The sequence below is a fragment of the Gallus gallus genome, chromosome 1 (assembly GCF_016699485.2).
Source record: "Gallus gallus isolate bGalGal1 chromosome 1, bGalGal1.mat.broiler.GRCg7b, whole genome shotgun sequence".
NCBI classification, from domain to species: domain Eukaryota; kingdom Metazoa; phylum Chordata; class Aves; order Galliformes; family Phasianidae; genus Gallus; species Gallus gallus.
In genome coordinates, this window is record NC_052532.1 from 64747996 (window position 1) to 64770132 (window position 22137).

General features: G+C 37.8%; 1 long non-coding RNA gene across 2 annotated transcripts in view; it reads left to right on the forward strand.

The window, feature by feature from the left end:
- Positions 1-22137, forward strand: part of LOC101747667 — a 161544-nt gene that overhangs the window by 87908 nt on the left and 51499 nt on the right. For both annotated transcript variants that reach the window (XR_005842768.2, XR_005842761.1), the window contains 4 exons: positions 2651-2738; positions 3183-3282; positions 4976-5117; positions 11601-11811. This is a non-coding gene — a long non-coding RNA (uncharacterized LOC101747667). The remainder of the gene's footprint in view (positions 1-2650; positions 2739-3182; positions 3283-4975; positions 5118-11600; positions 11812-22137) is intronic.

Sequence of the window (22137 nt, forward strand, 5' to 3'; positions counted from 1 at the left end):
TAGAATTAAGATAAACATTTACATAACTGGGAAAAATTACCCAGGAAGGACTGGAAATCTGATGACATTCTGTTTACCTAGTGCAGTGTTAAAACAGTTTGTGAGAGATACAAAACAGAACACTTCACATAAATCACTGTGAATATAAGGACCTGTGAAGCGATTCAGCAAACACTCAAATTATCAAGCTGGCTCAGCATTATAGCTCTGACCTTCCTCAAAACAATATTTTGCACAATACTTTAAAGCTCTCTTCAGAAGGGAAAATAAGATGTTGTACAGCTTCACGTTGAGAAAAGAAATAATGTGGTCTATACGCAATGCCTACAAACTTTGTCCGTTCTAAACAAATCTAGGCCTTGTAATTCTCCAAAGAGAGATATTTATGAGACTAAAAGTTCATTCTTGTTCCATTTTTGTTAGGGTACTGTTAGTAACATTTGACAATCATTAGATGTGTTTGTACTTTTCACCTTTTTTAACCAGTAGAGACGAAGTTGTGCAAGAAGTCAGGCTTTACATTGACCAGCTCAGGTGTCTTCTTGACACAACCTGACTTCAGTGCCACAGAACTTTGCATGCCTTTCTAACAGACCAGACCTCATCTGAGAGGTGTACCCTGTTGAGGTACAAAGGACCTTTGTTCTTAGAAACAGAAGCTTTATTTGAAAACTACCACAGTGTTTGGCTCCCCTTTCTGATGCTAATTTGAATTTTTCATGCCCTCCAATCAGATTATGTTCATGTTTTCTCCCAAAATTTCATTGCAAACCTAACCAGAATATTTTTGAGAGTTAGCTTTCAGTCACAATATGGGAGGAGGAAATGTGGAATTGGATATTTCCTTTTTTGGCTGGGTTAGTCTAGCATCCTTCTTGATTACAGCATTTGGTGTGTGAAAGTGAGCATTAAACCAACCAGATAGCCAGCACTGGAAAGAGAAGTAGCTAAAGAAGCCTGGGAAAAATACACAACTGGGAGAGCTGAGCGAAATCCATGCTTAGATGGATTAGAAATCCTTCCCCAATGGGAATGGACCACAGCAACCACAGATTTCGCATTTTCAAAATAAAATACAGAATTCACTTCTTTAACCAAAGCTTCCCAATCATAACATAAGACCATCACACTCATTAGAATAACATAACCACCCTCCTCACTGCCTGGGAAGAGAGGGAGAAATAGTTTTATGCACACCCTAAATTTTATAATAAATACTGTATAAGAACATAAGCTAGATAACATATGTCATGATAAATAGAGTCTAGTCTAGCAGGAGGCATTTATTAATAAAAACTGCAGCAACAGCCAAAACAAACAGACCTCCACAGAGCTCAAGTTTCTGCCTCAAGTTCTTTATTTGCCAGGGCTGTCTAGAGCTCTGCACAGAGCGATGAGACATGTAGTAGCCAAATGATAAGTCAGAAGATGGATGCAAGCTACTCAGTTACACCAAAAGATATGGAAGAAAGAGTCTGGCACTAGATGAAATGAGAGAGAAGGAAAGTAAAGCTAATGATGCACAGTGACCATGGAAGTGTGAATACGGTGAAAGGGTTCCTGGGAGGAGAAAGGATGAGTTGCCTGAGTACTGGAGCTGATTTATTCACTTTCTGTGGGAAGGAGAACAAGCTGTAGATCTGACTCCACTGTCAGTTCTGAGCACATTTTAGACTTGCATCCAAATACTGTGTTCTCTTTATTTACAGTTCCTTTGTCTTTCTTATATGCCTGCTTGCCCTGGTGGCAGATGTATGCTCTTTGAGGATGTATTATTTGAGGATTTAACCGAGGAAAAAGATTCTGGACTTTCTCAAGTCAATGGGGAGCTGCTTCTTGGATCAGTATGCATGATTGGTGCAGCACAGTGCCCAGCCCTGTTGCTGGTAGTAAAATGTAAATGCATCTTTCTCCATCCTATCTGTCAAAACAGCAGTGCTCAGAGCACCAGGAGGAAGTCAGGGAATTCTGGGTGCACTAAGCATGTTCAGGTTCTATCTCATTTGATTTTATTTTGCCTGAGCATTTTAACCTTTGAAAGCAGGTTGTATTTTCTTTATGTCTTTCTTTTCTTTTCTTTTTTCTCTTTGTCAGCAAACAGTTGATTTTAAGGCCAGTAAAAATGTAATCCCTTCACAAAGACCTAAAGCCAAGCCTTTCCTAGTAATGTTATGACAGGTCATTGTTCTGTAAGATTATAAATGTTTGTTGTTGTTAAAACATAAATAAATAAATAGGAAAGTTGTACGTGCCCCCAGGACACTCGTTCAGCTATGAAAATACAAAGTGCAAGTACATTTCTCATCACAGAAAGGAGAATGGTGGTGTGTTTGAAACAATAGTAGTTGATTTCAGAAATGCTGTGATTTATTACACATGGCAGCTTCAGATTTTTGAGGCATGTGTAATATATTTCTTCTTCTCTTCTTCCTCCAAACAGATAAAACTTTTGGTTGATTTAGTACACAATCTCTATGATGCTGTATTCTACAGATTGGGGGAAAGATAATTCATAACAATTTGCTTCTCCTTGAATGAGATTAATAATTGATTCTTACTAAGAATTCAGTTTCTCCTTTAATGACAGTGGTCATTATACAGATGGTATAATGGTATAATATACAAACAAATGGTGGATTTGTTTTTTCAGATATGTTTTATCACTACCAAGAGATCAAGGGCAAAACACACTACAAAGAGCAAGAGTATTCTTGTCTTTCAAGCCAGCTGGTACTCAGGTATGTGACCAAAATGTGAAATGTGACAGGTTTTTGTCTACTTCTTCTTTAAGACATATTATCATAAGTCAACTTATTTTTTATTATGACAGTATTAAGTTGATGTTATCAGTAACATAAATTAAGACTACTGGAGCATAATTCTTCAATAGAAAAGACATTTAGAGAATTTTCATCTTAGATATGACAGCTTCCCAGTCCATAGTTTTCAGGGATTCATAAGCCACTTACAAACATTGCTTGTTCTTCTCTAACACTTATGCTATAGAAACCATATGGTTCTAGCTTCAACCTTCTGACTGCCTATTTTGAATAAGCACCTCCGTGCTGGCACTTAGTCCCTCAGCTGACCAGTGTTAACTGTTGCTGGGCACAGCCTGCCCAGCTGTCTTCCTGACACCTACAGGAGCATAAATGTGACCAGGACTTGTGCTTCTCGTGCAGGATGGTCCAGAAGAGGATGAGGAGAAGGGAGACCAGCTTTGTAGATATGGCTATTGGAATAGCAGAAGAAAGCACTTGGGTTTAGGAATACCTACCACAGGTAGCTTCCTAGAGATTACTTCTGATAGATTAATTATTTTTCACATTAGAAACTCTGTGTCAGTATACAGAGCTGAGCTTGCTATTGGAGCCCTGATTTGCTGGTTTGTTAACAATTTTTGGCACTTGGAAGTAGAGCATGCAAAACTGATTGGTGTTGAAGCTTGTGTCAGGAGAAAATACAGTTCATATCTGATCTCTTTTTGCTCAGCTCTTGTACTTGGGAGGTCTCTGGTTTACTGTAACCATCAGATAAGTTTTGCTGCCAAAATCAAAAGTCATAACAATCTACTTAGCAAACATGCCAGGTTTGCTGGAAGATCTAACTCTTGATCTTCGGACATCTGCCTTCACTCTCACTGTTACTCACTAAAAGAATATTGTATTGCTAACTGGCTTGCATCTCCCCACATTAAGCTGAAACATCTCTCCTGCCTGAGACTTTGTGGGACTATTTCATTTACTGTAGCTAGGAAAATTTATTCTGACCCATGGTCTCTATGAAGATGCCTCCACCAGAAGAGGCAGCCTGGGCTTTTGTGTTCATTTTTCACATGAATCCCTTAGTTCTCTCTAGCTCGCTTCAAATCCTGCTCTGCTGCACCACAGCACCTCCCTGGAAGCTTGCTCGCAGAAACATGCTTCTTATCCTTGTCACCTGTTAAGGAATAAATCTCCTTTCTCTTGAAAGCATTACGTTTTGGCCAAAGGTTGTGATCTATGATATCCACTCTGTTCCTTCCCATTTGCTTCAGTGCTGGGCAGGGCCCATGGGATCATCGGATCCCAGCAGTCAGAAGGGTTGTTCTGGGACAACTGAAGCAGCAGATGTAGCCAGCAGCAGGCTATGACTCACTGCACAGAAGAGTCCTCATGCTGCTCTGGATGGGGGTTTGGCATGCTCAGTTCTATGTCATGGCTGACTTTGGCTAGATGTGCACAGTAATTACCAAGTGGGTTAAGGAGGAAACATAAAATAGCTGAATCTTCAGCCTTTCTGAAAGCTGGGCTGTTTTGTTTCAGCCTAAGTACTTTCCCTCAAGCTAACTCATATATGACTTTTTGTAGATGGGACATGATGCTCACCCTGTTTTACCCCAGAAAGCTGAATCTCCTTTTTACCATGCCACTTCATCATTTAATTGTGAATTGTATGCATTATGTGAGACAGTACTTCAACACAGCAGATAGAAATGATCGCTGTTGCAAGTCCATTGGGTGAATGGAGCTACCTTCAGAGATAAATGTGTATAGAATTCCCTGAAAACAGAACTGCAGTGTTACTTTAATTGGAGTGTTTTATATTCATGAACCTCTGTGTAAAGAGGGCTGTGTAATGAAGATCATACATAATGCTGCAAGGTATTCAAGCTAAGATAAGGAAGGTAATTTGTGTTTTAAAGGCACAAATTGATCCCCTGCTGTGGTTAGGCAAGCTTGATCCACTGTGCATTCAGTGGAAGACTTAATGGTTGTGCTCTGGTTCCCTGAGTGCGCATCATAAGAATAACAACATTTTCTGATGAATGGTATCTTCATTCTGCTCAGTGTTGATGGTTGTAATGAAAACTAAAGCTCAGTAATATGCACAAAAATTGCATTAAATCAGTGTAGTGCTTGCCTACAGCCCCTTCCTGGATATTAGGAAGAGATAAGAACTCATAAGAATTTACTGTTCCTTTATTTTCTAACAGACTCCTTAGAATTCCTCAGCCTATGAAAATGCATGCGCCTTTTTTTGAAAGGGATGGACTGTCAGCACATATAAGGCATATGGACAGTCCAATAGTTCCAATGTATGTCCAACAGTCCAATGTAGTTTTGATGTGGAGCCAGGTGAGTATAACCTGCTGTAGGAAAATAGACTTTTATCCCTTAAGTCTGCAAATGGCACTTGTGGAAGAGGCTTCAAAGTATTTATTCAGTGTTCTTAACACATCACAAATTTAATAATCAGCTCTGTATTCCCTTCTGGCTTAAATTAGGAAGGAAGAAGGCATTCAGAAAGGCTCTCCTTGCTTTCCTCAGATGTCACAGCAACTTGCTCTTTGCCTGTAGTTGCAGTCTGATGCTTCTCTATTAGGGGAGAATTTGGCACTTTCCTTAAGAAAACTCACCTAAGAAAGAGGTTCCTCAGGAAAACACCACCTCCTAGGCCTCCTGGTATGGTGCAGATCCTATCTGCAAAGGGAGCAGCAATTTTTTTCTCCCATTTCCTTGCCTGCTGATTATGAGATCCAGGAGACAAACTCTCCGCCTCCCATGACAGCCTTTCTTAATGAACTGTGTTTTCTGTGGAGGTCTCTAGGGAACTAAATGTGTTCCACAGCCTATATCAGGTCCGCTGTTTCCTGACTCAGACCCGTACAATTTTGAGCACTTTGTTAAAGGCAAAATTGTGTTGCTAGATTAATCTGAGCCTCTTGTTCTACCTTATACTGGGAAAGTCTGTAAGTGGATCTGAGGGGGTTCTTTGGGTTTTAGATTTACACTAATGTCCTTGCACTCATTTTTGCTTCACTTCACAGTAAATGACTTCTTGAATTCATTTTCTGTGTGCTGTTCTTGTTTTTAACCTCGCAAATATTTGTTTGTAGTTTCAATGAAGGCTAACTAGCACTTTTTCTAGTACTGAAGTTTAGAAAATATAACCTGATTTTTGCTGTATTTGTTTCTCTGTCTGGCACAAGCACTGTCCCAAATGACATCAGGAAACCTGAAAAGCTGGTGTAATTCTATATAGTGATATATATACGAGACAACTGAGATAGGCACAATGAGACAGGCAGGAAACCACTGCTTCAAATCTTTCGCATGAATGAGTGGATGCATTTCAGTTTGATTCTAACAAATTTAGGTATCTTAATATGAAGATCTAGCATGTAAGCTAGGAGCTTCTGTTTTTATTTTAGTCAATAGAGGTCTAGTAGTGCTATCAGGAGAGCCTAGAATGCTGACCAGTTGATTAGAACCTTGTTTCATACACAGGCACTGGTGCCAACTTAAGCTCCCAGGAGTATCATACCTGCTCTCCAGCTGTTCCTCCAGGAGAGCCTGGCTCTCACATTGCCCCTGTGACACCTGTCTTGAATGTGAGGAAAGCTCCAGAGCATTTCAAAAGAATGGTCATATCTTCTGTGATGTTTTTATCAAATTCTAAACAAGATTAATCTCAATTTACTAGATTTACCTTCTGTTGTTAAATGACTGTCACCCTTCATTTCTTATGAATTTAGTGAGTGTGTAGAACTGAAATGACCCAGTGTTTAGCTCACACAGCAATGGGTCAGGTTTGTAAAGGAGTTGGAGATTCTCTAAAAAAAGAGAGTGTTGAATATAAGATTATAATTTTGAACAGAGGAATACTTCTGAATATACTGTGTATTTCATTCAGGTTATTTACAATAGCTGAGGAAGGAAAAATGATGGTTGCAGGCTGCAACACTTAAAGAAATTCGTATTTTAACAAAAATAACCCTATGAACATTTTCTGGCATGTTAATCCAAAAGTAGTTTAACATTCCAAATTTATTCTCATGTCCAGAGAAATATCCATGCAATTATGCAAAGCATAAAGTTGCCAGTAGAAATGATTATATGTATGGTGTTGTGCAGTAGTTAAGGTTTTGAGTGAAAGTCAAGGTTTTGCCATACAATTTTCCATGAAATGTAATTGTGAAACCACTCATACTGCAAAACTCAAAATACTCATTTTCATTAGAAATTGTACCACTACCTACTTTTGCTGCAATGAGGTCTATGAAGTGAAGTTGATGTTTCCTTTTCCTTTTCCTTTTCCTTTTCCTTTTCCTTTTCCTTTTCCTTTTCCTTTTCCTTTTCCTTTTCCTTTTCCTTTTCCTTTTCCTTTTCCTTTTCCTTTTCCCCTTCATTTTCTCATTCATTTTCCCTTTCCTTTTTATTTCCCTTTTCCCTCCCCTCCCCTCCTTTCCCCTTCCCCTTCCCCTTTCCCTTTTCCCCTTTCCCCTTTCCCCTTTCCCCTTTCCCCTTCTCCTTCCCCTTCCCTCCCAGCCAGAAAGCAAAGTACAAATCTGACAGAATGACTTGAAATTTATAATGAAATTTCTACTGTTTTTCACTATTTCCCCCCCTGTACTGCTGCCTCTCTTATCTGTTAACATTTACAGATAACCAGTGGTTGAAACAATTCTCTGTTTCAGAGGAATCTAAGGAAGCCATTCTAGAGATTCTAGAAAACTTGAATAATTTATTTCACAGCAGATCATGTATTTCTCCCTGTTCTAGAAAAAGGGAGACACATCAAAATATTGTGGCACAGTCACTTTTTTTTTTATGACGTTCCTGCTTTAACCTCAAGTGCAAGAACTTGCCATCTAGACAATGTCCTAACCACCTGGATTTATTCCAGTATGAGCTGTCCTAAGTTTCTGTGAGAAGATTTAAATCTTGAGTTTTGTTCTGAAGAAATGTTTTAAAGTTTTTGACTTGCTGAGCCATTTCAGGACAAGGAGATGGCTTTTCAATCTCTGAGCATTTCCTAATATTAGATTTTGTAGGTAGGTGGATCAGTACCTTTTCGTTTCTGAAAGAAATAACTATTAGAATTCATTTTTAAGTAGTTTTCCAAACATTAGCCTTATTGCTGGCAATCTAGTTCAGCCATAAACAAATAATATCCAGCTAGTGTTTTATATAATTTGGGTGAATATGGCAAAGTGAATGAAGATTTTCATAGTGCTTCTCTTCCAACTGCAATTTTATTTTTTTTCTATGTTTTTCTCAGGAGGATCAAGATTATTATAACTGAAAAGAAAAACATCTTTTCCACTGATTTGAAAGCAAAATGTAAAAAAAAAATCTATTGTTCTTATAAAATTTAATCCATAAAAACAGAAAAAGGGGAGGAAAAGAACATCCTCAAACCAAACAATCAAACAAAGTTCTTTTCTTCTTCTTTTCTTCTTTTCTTCTCCTTCTCTTTTCACCTCCACTTGATTTTCTGCTTGCCAGGACAGACCATTCTTGAGTTTGAAGGCAGTGAATATAAACCAGCTGTACCAAATCCCTGTTCTCATCAGGACTATCTCCCCTGGGATTCTTCCAAGCAGATCCCTGAAGGAAAGAAATTCCTCTTCCAAAATGTAAGAGTTGTGGTCTTTTTAGGAGTGTGATCTTTTTTAGGAGTATGATTTTTGCCTTGTTTACTTCTCCACCATCCTGATGCCACTGCAGCAAGGCCATCTGATCTTCACATCCCTAACCAGTTCTGCCTTGTTGATAAGTATGACATTCAGCAGTGCATCCTCCCTCACTGGTGCCTTGATCATTTGTCATTATTATCAATATACTCTTCAAGTCTCTTGGATTGCCAGTGCCCCGCTATGTTATTCCTTCAGAAGATGTTGGCATGGTTCAAGATCCCCATAAGGGTATGAGGGGAAGCTTTGCCTGGAAGAAGTGAAAGAAGGCCTCATTTGTTTCTTCCTGATCAGGCAGTCTGTAGGAAACATCCATCACAAAAACATCCATGTTGATCTGTCCTCACACACTGGTCCCTAGCTAGCTCATCATTCCTAAAATGACATAGCTGCTCACATTCCCACCGATCTTTCATATAAAAGGAACAATCCCCATTGTCATCCTGGTTTGTCCTTGCTAAAGGACCTGTATCAACTGATTGCAGAATTACAGTCTTATGCTATCACACCACTTCTCTGTGGCCTCAGTGAGTTTGTAGCTCTGCAACTGGGCATAAAACCCTAAACCTTTCTGTTCTCCACACTGTTTGCATTAGTGTACATGCATTTTAGAGAGGCATCTACTTCTGCCGATTTCCCAGAAAAAGCAAGAGCTTGCCTCAGAGCACAGTTTTCTCAGCAATTCTTTATTTGTATGTATACACTCGGTGTGAGCCTCCTTCTGCCCTATTTTGATGCTTCAACTCAGGAATACTCAAACTGCATATGTTAATTGCTGATAGGCAATTCATAAATTCACTTCCAATTATTACCAGTGGATATTCAGGAAAGTTGACTGACTTGTGATTGGTCATTGTAGCAATCACCTATCACCTTTAGTATTTATTTTATTTCTGTTTTTACACTCCCATCCCCATAACTATGTTGATTAGAACTAGCTGTGGTAAGAACTGTTCTTCTGGCTTACTGCCCATAAATAATATTCCATCATTTCCTGAGGGGAAAAAAGTCCTGTAGACTTGTTGCCACTTGTCCTCACATCTATTTGCAGCTCCTTATTTCCCTTGAGAAGCATCCAAGACCATTTGGAAGTTGTATTTTCCGATGTCCTTGCCGATCTCATTCCCTCCTCCCCCCTCCATTTCTTGGAAGGATCAACTTCTTAAGACAAATCTCCCATTTTATTTTATTTTATTCACTAGCATGGGTCCATTTTCTTTCTACTTATTACACAGCATTCTTTAGCTCTTCCTTTTTCATAACCTAGAAGTCACACTTAATGATTCATAAACATATAAAAAGTGGACACTTTTTCATGTTATAAAATTTTTTCTTACTTAACAGCATATTCACCTGTCAGATTATCATTAGGTAATGCACTGACATACGCATCCCTAATGGAGATAATTGTGAATTGCTGGATTAAAAATGATCATGATTAGCTTGCCAAATTTACAGGAGGTATTAATCAAATAAAACAGAAGATGAAACAGCATTTTTCCTCAGAGTAGCAGCAAACTGCGGTTCCAAAGCCTGCCCCCTATTCTGTGCAGAAATACTACAGAATCTAGTGTACATTTTCATTTTTGGCTGAATCAACTTTGACAGTATATTGTTCTAATAATTCCTTATTTGCTTTCTAGCATTTAAATATTTTCTCCATAATATTCCTCTAATATACCTCTCTAACACATAAACGCATAGATTGTGATCTGAATTCACAAACTTACATCATCTCCGTAAAGAGATTTCAAACATAGCCTTTTCTCTCACTTGTTGATATTTCCAGTTTTTCAAAACACAAAAACCATACTAGACCTTCACATGCTTAGAACAGAGCTTATTTAACATTGCATCTTTTTATTCTATACCACCACTTAGAATAAATGTTAGTAAGTATAAAATATCTTAACATGTTCAATGGTGATATATTTGAACTTACATGAGGAGTATGAGTGAGGCTCAAAGGGTTATACTAAATGGGTCAGGCTCAAAGAGTTATACTAAATATGGTTACGGCATGTTGGTGCTAGTCACTAGTGGAGTTCTCTAGGGTTCACAGAACAGATGTTGTTTGAAGGCAAGATGAATATGGATCAGTGTGCTCTGGCAGCCCAAAGGGCCAATATTACCCTGGGGTGCCTCAGACCCAGCAGTGTTAGCTGCACAGGCTCACCTCGTGAACTGCCTGCCTGCAGCTCCTCATGAAGGGAGTGGAGGGGAAGCACTGATCTCTGCTCTCTGTTGACAGTGGCAAGACCTGAGGGAATGACATGGAGCTGTGGGGAGGGTCAGGTTGCTGTTAGGAAAAGGTTCTTCAGGTTCTTTATTAGAGAGTGGTTGGGCCCTAGAACAGGCTCCCCATGTCATGGCCCCAAGCTAACAGAATTCAAGGAGTGTTTGGACAACTCTCTCAGACATAGGTTATTATGTTTGGATGGTTCTGCGTGGAATGAGGAGGAGAACTCAATCCTGGTGGGTTCCACTGAACTCAAGGTATTCCATTCCTTTCCATCATTCCATTCCTTTCTATTCCATTCCATTTGTGAAATAATCTCAACCCCAACAGACATTAGAGAAGTATTCTGAATTTCAAGAAGATACGTAGAGGAAAAAAAAGCAGTGAAACAAAGAACCAATAGTTTTAATGTAATCATATTCATTTTTTCCTTGAGCAGACTTAACCCAACTATAATTTTGGATACTGTATATGACTTAGTTTGCCACAGCTCATTATAACTATTTTAGCCCTCAGCACAGATATCACTCTACCTTTCTTTAAAATAAATGCAAGTATTACGAACAGAGTTAAGCAGGGAGTTCAGGTCATGCTGATGAAGGTAGAAGCAGCAGGAGACAGATCAGAGTGTTATTTTAAATCATATAGGAGGGCTGCTGAGAATGAACTGGGGAGTGAGGAGCAACATTAAAATAACAGGGTTTGTATGGCAGTGGCTGGAAGCAGTTGGTTTGTTCTCCTGCCAGATGGATACATACTGACTTTCACTTGGCTTATTTAATACATGTGGACCAAAGTGTTTTTTTTTTGTTTTTTTTTCTTCTGAAACCAGCAACAGAATTCCCATTGACCCGAACAGGAATTGGAATTAACACTCTGTTTCTCTGTAACTTATGTTTTCAGACCATTTACAAGTGGGAACCTTTTTTCTTGGTCAATGTGGTAGGAACCTGTCAGAACATCATGGAGATCTATGAAGTAACTGCAGATTAATGTGACTGAAAATGAGAGAATTTGATCTGCTGTCTGTTGGAGAGGAAAGTTGAAATAATGAGACCAGAGTGCAAAGGGACCAATAGAAATGGAAGAAGGACTGCCATTTGGAAGCAGTACAGTAAGTTTGCAGTAGGCACTGCAGTTCCAGCATTGCTGCAACTAATATATGGTTCGGAAAGGGGGGAATTTCTTCTAACTCATACTTTCCCAGTTTCTCTAGTACGTGACTCTGAGGATAACGTCTACATCTATGTAAAAGCTGCTGAACTATTACTTTGCCATTAAAGTTCTTTTAGATCCTTCATATAAATTGAACAGAAGAATATTAAATACGTGACTGTTTCCATTTAGATTTGCAAGTACTTACACCTGAAAAAAAGGAGGTGAGGAGTGCCTAACACAGCTCCTAACAGAGAAAGTGCCGAGCAGATCAAACTGCCTCAATGCAGTTGAAGATAAAAAGTGTTTGACTCTAATGTTTCTATCTAAAGTTCAGACAGTAATTGCAATAAGTAAGTGGAACTGGTAACGTTCCTCAGATAAAGGAATGACACCTCACTTTAGCCTTTCCTGTTCTCTGAGTTCCCTGGAAAACTGTGTGCTTCATAACATGTTCAGAGATGACATTGACGCCAGGTCTCGCACAGCCATGGGTTGAGAAGCACCGATGTGCAGTCTGAGAATGGTTTATGTTTCTTTTTCTTTGCACAGCCAAAATAAGACAGAGCTATACTGCAGATTCTTTCCCACTTATACTCTGGGGATTCTGAATTATTTCACTTTTCCTGGTGGCTATATGTAGCAAAACAAAACATCAGGCAGTAGTTTACATTCTTGCTGCCTGCTTTATTTAGCACCAACCCTGAAATGACTCTGGACATTTATAAAAAGAGACCTCTTACAACACTAAGCCCATGTGAAAGATGGTGTTGGCTTTCCTCTGTGGAGATTAAAAACAGAGGCTGTGGTGTGCAGTGCCAAGTGTAACTTCATGGCTACAGTAAACCAGAGAGCCTGTTTTCTGTCCTGTCGTCATCTAAGCAATGCTCTTTGCAGAAATGCATTGTGGGTTAATGGTATAACTTCTAATGATCTTTCTTTTCATGTGAATTCAGTCATCTGAGAATGAGATTGATGCTTAAAAATGAGTCCTGAATCTCGATCAAAACAGGATATTCATTACTGGGAGAAGGAAGTACACACTGTAAAACAGATCTGAATTGCCGATGTCCAAAACTATGTAGCTGGTACTTGGTTAGGATAGAAACAGTTTGTGCCTCTGAAACGTAGCAACGAATCAGCATTACCACAGTAAGATACCATGCAGTAAGAGTTTTGTTTTAGTAGTGTAGGAGATAGTCCATTTTCTTTCAATATTACAGTCTGTTCATGGCAAAACCATACAGTGATTCACACTGTTAACTCAGGATTGTTGTAGATCTGTTGAAAGTAGCTTAACTATAGCTAAAAGCAAAGAGGAGAGACCGCTTAATGGAAGTTCTGCTTAGGTCACTGTTTGGCAGAGGCCACAGTTTAGAACTTCCTCGAAAGGCATTGACATTTGTATGAACAATGTAAAACAGCCTGGTGGCACAGAGGAGAATTACCTGATTGTAAGGGCTTTGTAGAAAGCATGCTCTGATGACAGCTTATTTTGCTTACAGGTTCAGGTGGTCAAATCTAAAATAGGAATACCTCTTTGAGAAGGGGAAAGGGTAGAATACAAATAAATCAATATACCAGAAATGCTTGTGGGACAAAATATTTCAGTCTTTCAGGCAGCTGAAGTCCAGACACAAAGGGAAGTAAGTTAAATAATTGGTGGTGCATTTGAATGAGAACATTTGTCTTGTTTGTCAAAATCCTGCAGATATTCTTTAAAATGACAGGAGTATCTGACCACATTTCCCCCTTTCCCTACCCTGAATGAACTTGTGAACTAGTTAGGCGCTGTCTGGGTTCCGGACATTTCAATAGTTTTGGCTCTATTTTAACATTCAGCCTAGAGGAATTCCTGTTAGTCTTGTTTATACTCTTTATTAAGCTTTTCTTTTGTTACTTCAAGCTTTTGCTGTGTTTTGAATGCACTAATGAGAAAATCATTTTATCAAATGAAATCTACATTTCCATAATTTTGAGCAATGGCTTCTTTCTTTGAAAAGAACCTACATAAACGTCCAGAGTCCAAACGTTCCTGAACATTGTGCTGTTTAGGTTGTTGGCAAGATGTACATAGATCTAGACTCCAATGCTGCAAGTGATTACCATCTCTATATAATGGGAGAAACAAAAACCCAATTTAGAATGCTTTACTTCTGAATTTGTTATGGGTATCTTTACACCTCAACCAGTCTGGGAGCTTTTGCCATTAAAACTCTACACAGATGTTGTAGAACAAGTGTCTGGGAAGAGTAGTTGTTGCTTTCTTATCATTAGGCAATTGAACAAGCAAATATCTGGCTTGTGCTGTTATTATAGGACATCCTAGAGTTAGCAAGCCTAGAAACTTGTGTTTCGAGCATGTTCTCTTGGCAAGTGTTATCATGTCAGGACAATCACACAGAAGAGTCTAGAAGAGATCAGAGTTCATTTTTGCAAAGAATAGCGTGGAAATAAACAGCTGTTCTCATACCACAATTATTATGTAACCTGCACAAAAAGCATTATTTCAACATCTTTTCTGGATAAGCATCATAATGCAAATATCAAGATAAAATGATACCAAATCCACCAATATCAGAGATCTTGGAATTCTCTGGTGGATGCAAATACTTCCTAAAGCTCTCTTATTTTATGTCATTAATGCTAATTTAATACCAGTTCACTGAAACTGTTCATCAAATGCCTTTGATGTGTCTTAAGAATAATTACCATTTAGCCTGATGTAGCTTCTGAATATGTTCTTTTTAAAAAATGTGTTTTTATTTTGGACATACCACATTCAGCTTCATCTCAGAGACTATGAACAGGTATTTTTCTGTACTTTCAAAGAATGTAGATAGAGTTAGAAAGTGGAGTTTTGATGGACCATCACTCTTTCCCTCTTTTTTTTTAAATCTCCCGGGATAGAACTCCTAAACCAATCTAATCACCTTAGGACTATAAGGAAGAAGACCTTGAGAGCAGTTAAAGCATCTTTTCTGATGACCTTTACATTAAATATATGTATCATTTTACATGGGTCCACTATTCTTGCTAGATAATAATGAATTATACAATATTAATTAAGACTGTACCGTTTTTAGTGAAAGCTTTTTAGTCTTGATCTACATTATTTCACAGAATCACACAATTGTAGGGGTTGGAAGAGACCTCCGGAGATTATCTATTCCAACTCCCCTGAATGACTTAGATTGGGATAGTTGCTTCTGAACAAGAGAAACACAGGAGGGACTGCAAATCTTGAGCCCTGAGAGTGATACAGGCTTTTTGAATGAAATTTCAAAGGAGTTGAGAGGCAATTGAGTAAGGAACTGAAAAGAATCCATCTGATATTAGTTATTGCTTGTAAGATACACATCTAGAAGCAAATGATTTTGATTGATGCATGTTAGCCTCCTGGCTGTGTTGACTCATCTTAATTTCAGTGAGTGAGTAAGACCACAGAAAAAGTCATTTGATACTTATCTGTGCTAATCTTCCTGGTACTTGTCTGACGCTTTGAGACCAAAGTGAAAGAAACATATGTAGATCTGCTACAAGTAAAATGAAATGGAAATGTATTTTGGCTGACGAAAATTTTTATTTTCTCCTCACTTCACCTCAGGTCACTAGACAATTTGTACGTCTGTTCTCTATATAAATTAAAACTTGACTGTTTGCTTTGGAAATTGTCTTCTAGGCAAAGTGAGATTACATCACTGTCTATGAGTAGAGGTAGCACTTTGTTCAGATGGGAACTAGCAGGTTAGCTCAATGCAAATTTATAAAGTTGGCTTTGACTTTACTAACACAATGGGAGCCTTGTCCAAGCAGCTGTCACAAGGACTGGCAATAGCTGTGAGACTGAGCTTGTTCTTAGAGTTTCACCGGGGAAAGATTTATCACCAGGAAGTTTCCATTTGCATGCCTGCTTGTGTAATGGATGGTATGTTTCTTTCTTTACTATTTCAGGTTTTTCCTGGCTCACAGAGCTGCATCTTCTAATATCATAACATCCTTTATTTATACCGATGCAAGGAGGAACTAAGATTGGTTGTTTATTTATGTTCTGAACTGTGTTACTTTTGTGCTACATGGCTTTCCTTCACCATAAGGATGAAAAGGGACTGACTCATCTCAAAATAAGGCAAATTAAATATGGACAAAACTAGGAGTAACTTTCGTTTCACTGGGCTACTGTGAGTGATTACTTGACTTAAAAAATTATCGGAAAAAATATTGCAAGAAGCAATGACTTGACTTGGTTTCATGTTTTAACCTTGTCTAGAACCATGTATTAGAACCTGTTGTCACACCCAGCTTCTCTTTTTCCTTTGCATGTCCTCTCCTCTCCTTCCCTCCCTCCCCTCCCTCCCCTTACTTCACCATTTTATTTTTACTTTATTTCATTATATTATTTTATTTTATTCTTGAAAGGTCTGGAGGTTTTCTCCTGTTACTGCCCTGTAGAGGTACAGCTCTGTACAATGCTATTTACCCAGTTATGCCCTCTGACCTGAGCCAGACTTTCTTGTTGCTGGTGAGAGCCTTTCCAGTGGCAATGAGGGATCAAGCTCTAAAGGGATATTTTATCTCTGACTACTAAGACTCTTTGGATCAAATTATGACTTCTGGACCTCTTTTACTTGCACACCTTGACAAAGACAACATGGGTAGACCAATGAAATTTTTCTGACACTTGTATTCTCAAGCAACAGTGTGACCCTCAGTCTCTTTGGACACATTGATGTTGCAAATGATGTAAAGTGTGATTAAAATCAAACTGCTGCTAAATGCACTAACAAAGGCAGTAAAAGGGCATAATATAGAGTTTCCCATAAATGAGTTTTCCCTCCATAATGTGCCTGTGTGGTCACATCTGTGGACATACAAGACAAGGAATACTGACTAGGGACATTGAAAATTTCATGATGATGATATGCAATATTGCAGATATAATATGCTTAATTTTGATGTCTGTTATTGAAAAAGTGTATTATCAAAATGCAAAGATTCCAAAAAGAGCTGCAATCTGATAAAAAAAACTGAAAAATAAGAAGGCAAACCAATTGAGTTCATTTTTAATGTAATTGTGGTCTTCTAACAACAAATTAGGAAATGAAGTTTACAGAATTCAGAAAGTATTAGTCATACAAAGGTGAAAAAATGCAAGGGCTGGAGTTAACTGCATTCAAACTAGTGATTAGGTAAGTGGATATTTACTAATTGTTTAAGTAGCAAGAACAGATTTTTTTGTTTCAATTATTTTTTTAATTGTGACTAGATATTTTTCCATAAATCATGATATGGTTTGATAAAATATACTTTGATTTACAAAATTAGAAATATCTTTAGCTCATTACAGCTGTCCCTTCCAGCCTTAAAGTCAACAAAGCACTGTGTGTTTGAAATATAAAAATGGAGATTTCAAACAACTGTAAAGTTATTCTCATCCCCTTTAGTTAGAAAAAACTCACCAAAAAAACACTGAATGAATTTCCGGTTTTGCTACTGCTGATAGACCTGAGTGTGGTTGTACCCTGTGATGAAGGAAGGGAGAACTAGGGATCACTGTGTTGTTTGTGTTCCAGAACAGGTAAATTCTACTGAAAAAGTCCAACTATGATAAATAAGGTGAATATAAGCACGAACGAAAAAAGAAGAGGCTCTTAAGTTCTTTCATTTATTATTATAAGACATATTGTGCCTTGTGAGTCAACCATTATGCTCCTGGACCAAAACTTATATCTGAAAATACAGACTGGAATTATACTGATGGGTAAAATAAATGTGATGCAAGATCTTCAAATTGAACAAACTTTTTGAGTGCCACAGAACATTGGAACTGTACTGCTTAATGACTGAGTTTAAGGTTGAGCTAGAATGATAATCCCTAAGGCCTTGATCTTTAAACTTATATATATTTAATCCATTTAACCCTCTGAGGCATTGAATTTAATGTCTATCTATATCAATTAGTAAATAGGCCCAGTTGAAGAGCTTCTCTTTCCTAATACTTAAAGCATAGCTATGGTCAAAATCTATAACAAAAAAGATTCTGACATGAAGTCTACTGTGTTTTGTGTAGTTCCACATTATATTAAATACTCTAGTACTATAGTACTTTAAAGTGTACAGGAATCAAATGATAAACATCTATCTTAGGTAGCTGTTCTCTATCTTTTGTTGCCAAGAAGAAGCATGCATGATATTAAAATTGTGAGATTTTTCTTCTTACTCAACATTTGCTCAGACAAATGCACATGGAGGAGACACTTCATAAGTAGGGATGTTTTACTGTAGTGGAAATACCAAGTCACAGCCTGAATTAGTGATTGAACACCTGCTAGGAAGGCAGGGCCAACCCAGGGGAGCTCAGGCATATGCAGTACACCTGAGTGACTGGAAAGGGTGGAGCCAGGATTCACCCCTTCCCAGACCTCATTTAAGGATATCTTGCTGGAGATCTCTGTGTACCTGAGGCCTTCTAGAGGTAAGCTGCTGCTTTGTTTCTGTGCCCACAGTTGTTGTGTTTGAGCATATCTTCACTTGCTGCAGCTGAGGACTTTGCTGTCAAGAGGGTTAGAGGGATTTGTAAGATTAGAACGTGATTTTATAATTATGGTTCTAAGAGTAACTTATTTGAGATATTGCCAGTGAAAGCATGTTGACGTGTAAAGGAAACTTGTGTTTAATCTTGAGCTTTCTGTAGTATATTATTTAGTATAAAAGCCACCAAACTCATAATCAAATTTATGATACCATATATTTTTCTCTGGATTCGCAAGTGTTTCTCCCTGCTCCCAGTTAAGAATTTTGAGTATAGTATATTAGTCCTAGAATATTGAGTACTGTACTGTATATGGAAAACATCTTTATGCATCAAAATATTATTTTGTAGGTTGGGAGATAAGTACATTATCTTTATTAATATGTGTATATAGAACACAATAACTGTCTCTGATATAAGGAATTCACTGCCTGCTGCTAGAGATTTGATTTTGGGTGTAAAGTCTCGAGAATATAGGTATTGTATTGTACACTTTCTTTTCTCTTTAAACAAGAACATTTTGAAGATTTTTTTTTTTCTTCATAGAAAGTGGTTCAACTTTGAGTGGAATAGTCAGCGAGTAATGGCCCTCCTTCTGCCAAATCTGTCATAGGATGATGCCACTTGTTTTGTGCAGAAGTATTGGAAAGGACAAGCCAGAACTGACAGGCTAGGGAATAGATTTTTAGATGGTCTCAAAACTAAAGGTCACTGAGAAATATATAAATATTCTTCCAACAGAGGCAATGAACAAATAGTTCCTCCTAATAGAGAACTAATTTCTTGGAAGAAAAGCAGGTAGCTGAACTGAGGTCATATGTGATAAAAATACACAGAAATTCCACCAATGACAAACACTACCTTCACAACAGATACTTAAAATACAAAATGAGGATTTGGTTATTATTGAGTGCAGAAGTTGTTAGAAGCTGGGAACACTACAATCTTCTCTATTTATGTGACCCAGAGCACACTTCAGTAAATATTGTTTTAGCTGTTCTGGTAGTTGTATCAGTTAGACTGTTCATTCTGGATGCCAACACCAGAAAGCTATTAGGTTCGATAGAAGCAGAGAGCAAACCAAAAGCAGATGATACTACTGCTGCACTATCAGTACTAGCTCTGCTTTGTGAGAGGGATTGCTTTGGACCTGATTTGTTGTGGTTCCCTGTAACAAAAGTCCTCAGCAGCCATGTGGGTTGAAGCTGTCTGATGTACTTATCTGTTCCAGTGTGTGTATGGTAGCAGCTGGAGTGCATTTGTACGTATCAGGAGCAAAGTGTCCATCTCAGTTTCCTCCTGAAGGAATTTAGTCCATGTGAAGCAAAATTGCTCTGTGAATGAGCTAATGCACAGTGCAGGTGACTGGAGAATTTGCTGCAGAACTGCACCAATGCCCTGAAACAAAGGTGTTGTGCTACCCTCTCCTTTGACAGAGTTCCTGTTGGTAACTCGATGAAGAAGAAGCTCTGTCTTCACTAACTGGATAATAATAGGAATAAAAAAAAGAACATTTTTCTTTTTTGCTATTTTTCTTCCAGGTAACATTACAAAGCATTCAAAAAGTTTTGAAAAACATTTAGCTTTGTTGACCCAAATGCCTCATAGCTGAGTCCTATCTAACACTGACCACAAATAAGTCAAGTTTTCCCAGAGAAATCCTATGACTGAGAACTGCTAAAAAGGAAAACTTTTGCAATTAACCTCAGCTGTACATTTGTATGCAAATACCACCACAAGAGAACTGTCTAATTGTGAAGACTGTAATGTATTCAAATGTTTGCTCTATTTTTTTGAATGCAAATGACCATAAATGCAAATAACACTTTTAATTAGCATAACTGCTATAATTTCTTTTGTCTGTTTAACATTGTGTAGCTTATTTCATTTCACATTACAGTAATTAGGACTTATCTTTCTTGATGAGAGTAAAATTTAGCTTTTCAGAAATATCATACTCCTACTACAACAGTGAGTGTTGTAGTTCACAGTAAGTTTTGCTACTGCCCAATGGGGAGGGGAAGAAAAATTAAAAGAGACTCACAGAATGTTTCTAACATTTTTACAACTAAAAATGGACTGGGATGTATCGGTACTGAGACCTAATGTGGAGAAAAAAAAAAAATCTTAGAACAGATGTATACTTTTCATTTACTGGCTTTTGAGTTACTTTCCCAAACCCTAGATATACCCGTAACACTTAACCTCCACAAATATGCATTTCAGAGAGATTGTAAAATATTTCTCTGTATATAAATTTTTAAACTCATTTCAGTCATGATACACTGCTTTACTCAGAAAAATCTGAAATGCTTTGGTTTTAAATTTTACAGAAGTACCTTTTTTGTGTTCACAGAACAGTTTTAAATACTGAACACGCTACTGAACAATGCTGCAGAAAATTAAACAATAGACTAGTTTGTCTTCTTTGGAACTTCAAGCAACATAAAATGTACTATTTGTATATCTTTAGATCTAAGCCCTGCTCTGTGCTTCCAAAAGATACTTTTAACAGACTTCCTCATGTGCTAAATATGTATGTAGGCAGTATGTAGTATGAAGGTTTGTAAAGAACAGAAAGGGGAAAAGTGTGGTGGGATGTGGGGTAGGAAAACATCTAGGCTCCTATCTGCCCCAGTGAGTCTGACAGTGCAGATCCAAGTATTCTGGCAGTGAGCATTTAGAAAGAAGATGGCAGGGAATGTTGACTTGCTGAATGGAAACCTTGACAAAACGTCTGGTCTCCTCATTTCCTTGATAGTCACGGAGATTGCAAGAGGAAAACTAGACAGGAGCAAAGGGCATTCTTTCCCCTGCCTTTCTAGGGCCCTGAGAAATAGAAAAGATGTCATCCCAAGCTAATTCTATAAACATTGCTATCAGAAAAGACATTTTAAACTATCATAAAAAGACCCATTGTGCAACTGGAGTCTTGGAACAAGATTGGGTTATAGCTCAACCATTGTTAAAGGTTAATGTTCCTATCACTGCATTCCTTTTTCTAGTTCCCATAACCAGGCTGTAATGATAGATAAATATATGAGCTATTTCTTTGTGTTGGCAAAATCACAATTCAGAAAGACATAGTTTCCTAAGTTATTTTTAAACTAATATGCTGGTTTATAGCTAGATGAACAAAACCTTTTTTTTTTTTTTAGAGAAAGGGAGAAAGATTTTCTATGTTCTGCTGTTCTTGCAGAAACATTTTTGTCTATCAAAACAGAGTAACAGCTTTCTGAAGTAATGCATGAACTGAAAAGGAAGCTAATTAAAACAATAACATTAATTTGATTTTGCCAAATGTTAACCAATCTGGTACTTTCCATAATTATTTTTACTATTGTAACATAATGCAAAAGTCTTTGTCATTGTTTAGCATTATATTCCTCCAAGTGTTGAGTGCTTATTCCAGGGCAGGAATTCTATTTACTAATTGCTGACTGGGCAACAAAGTCTGTGCGTCCCTCTTCCTACTTCCATCAATTTTTATGAAAAGAGTAGCGTCTCCTATGTTTTCATGAGATTCTGTGCTGCTTGCTTAAGGAGTCAAGAGCATTTTTATGAAAGAAGTGCTCTAATGACATAACAACTTTTAGGCAACTCAGCACACAGAGTCCTAAAAGTTTTCTTGTGACGTAGTAGCAGAGGAGATCTACTTAGTCTTTCTTTCAAAGGCAAAAAAAGGAGAGGAAAAAAAAAATCAGGCTTCACAGTCTCATCAGGTTTAGAGAAGCTCCTGAGTTTTCATACAGT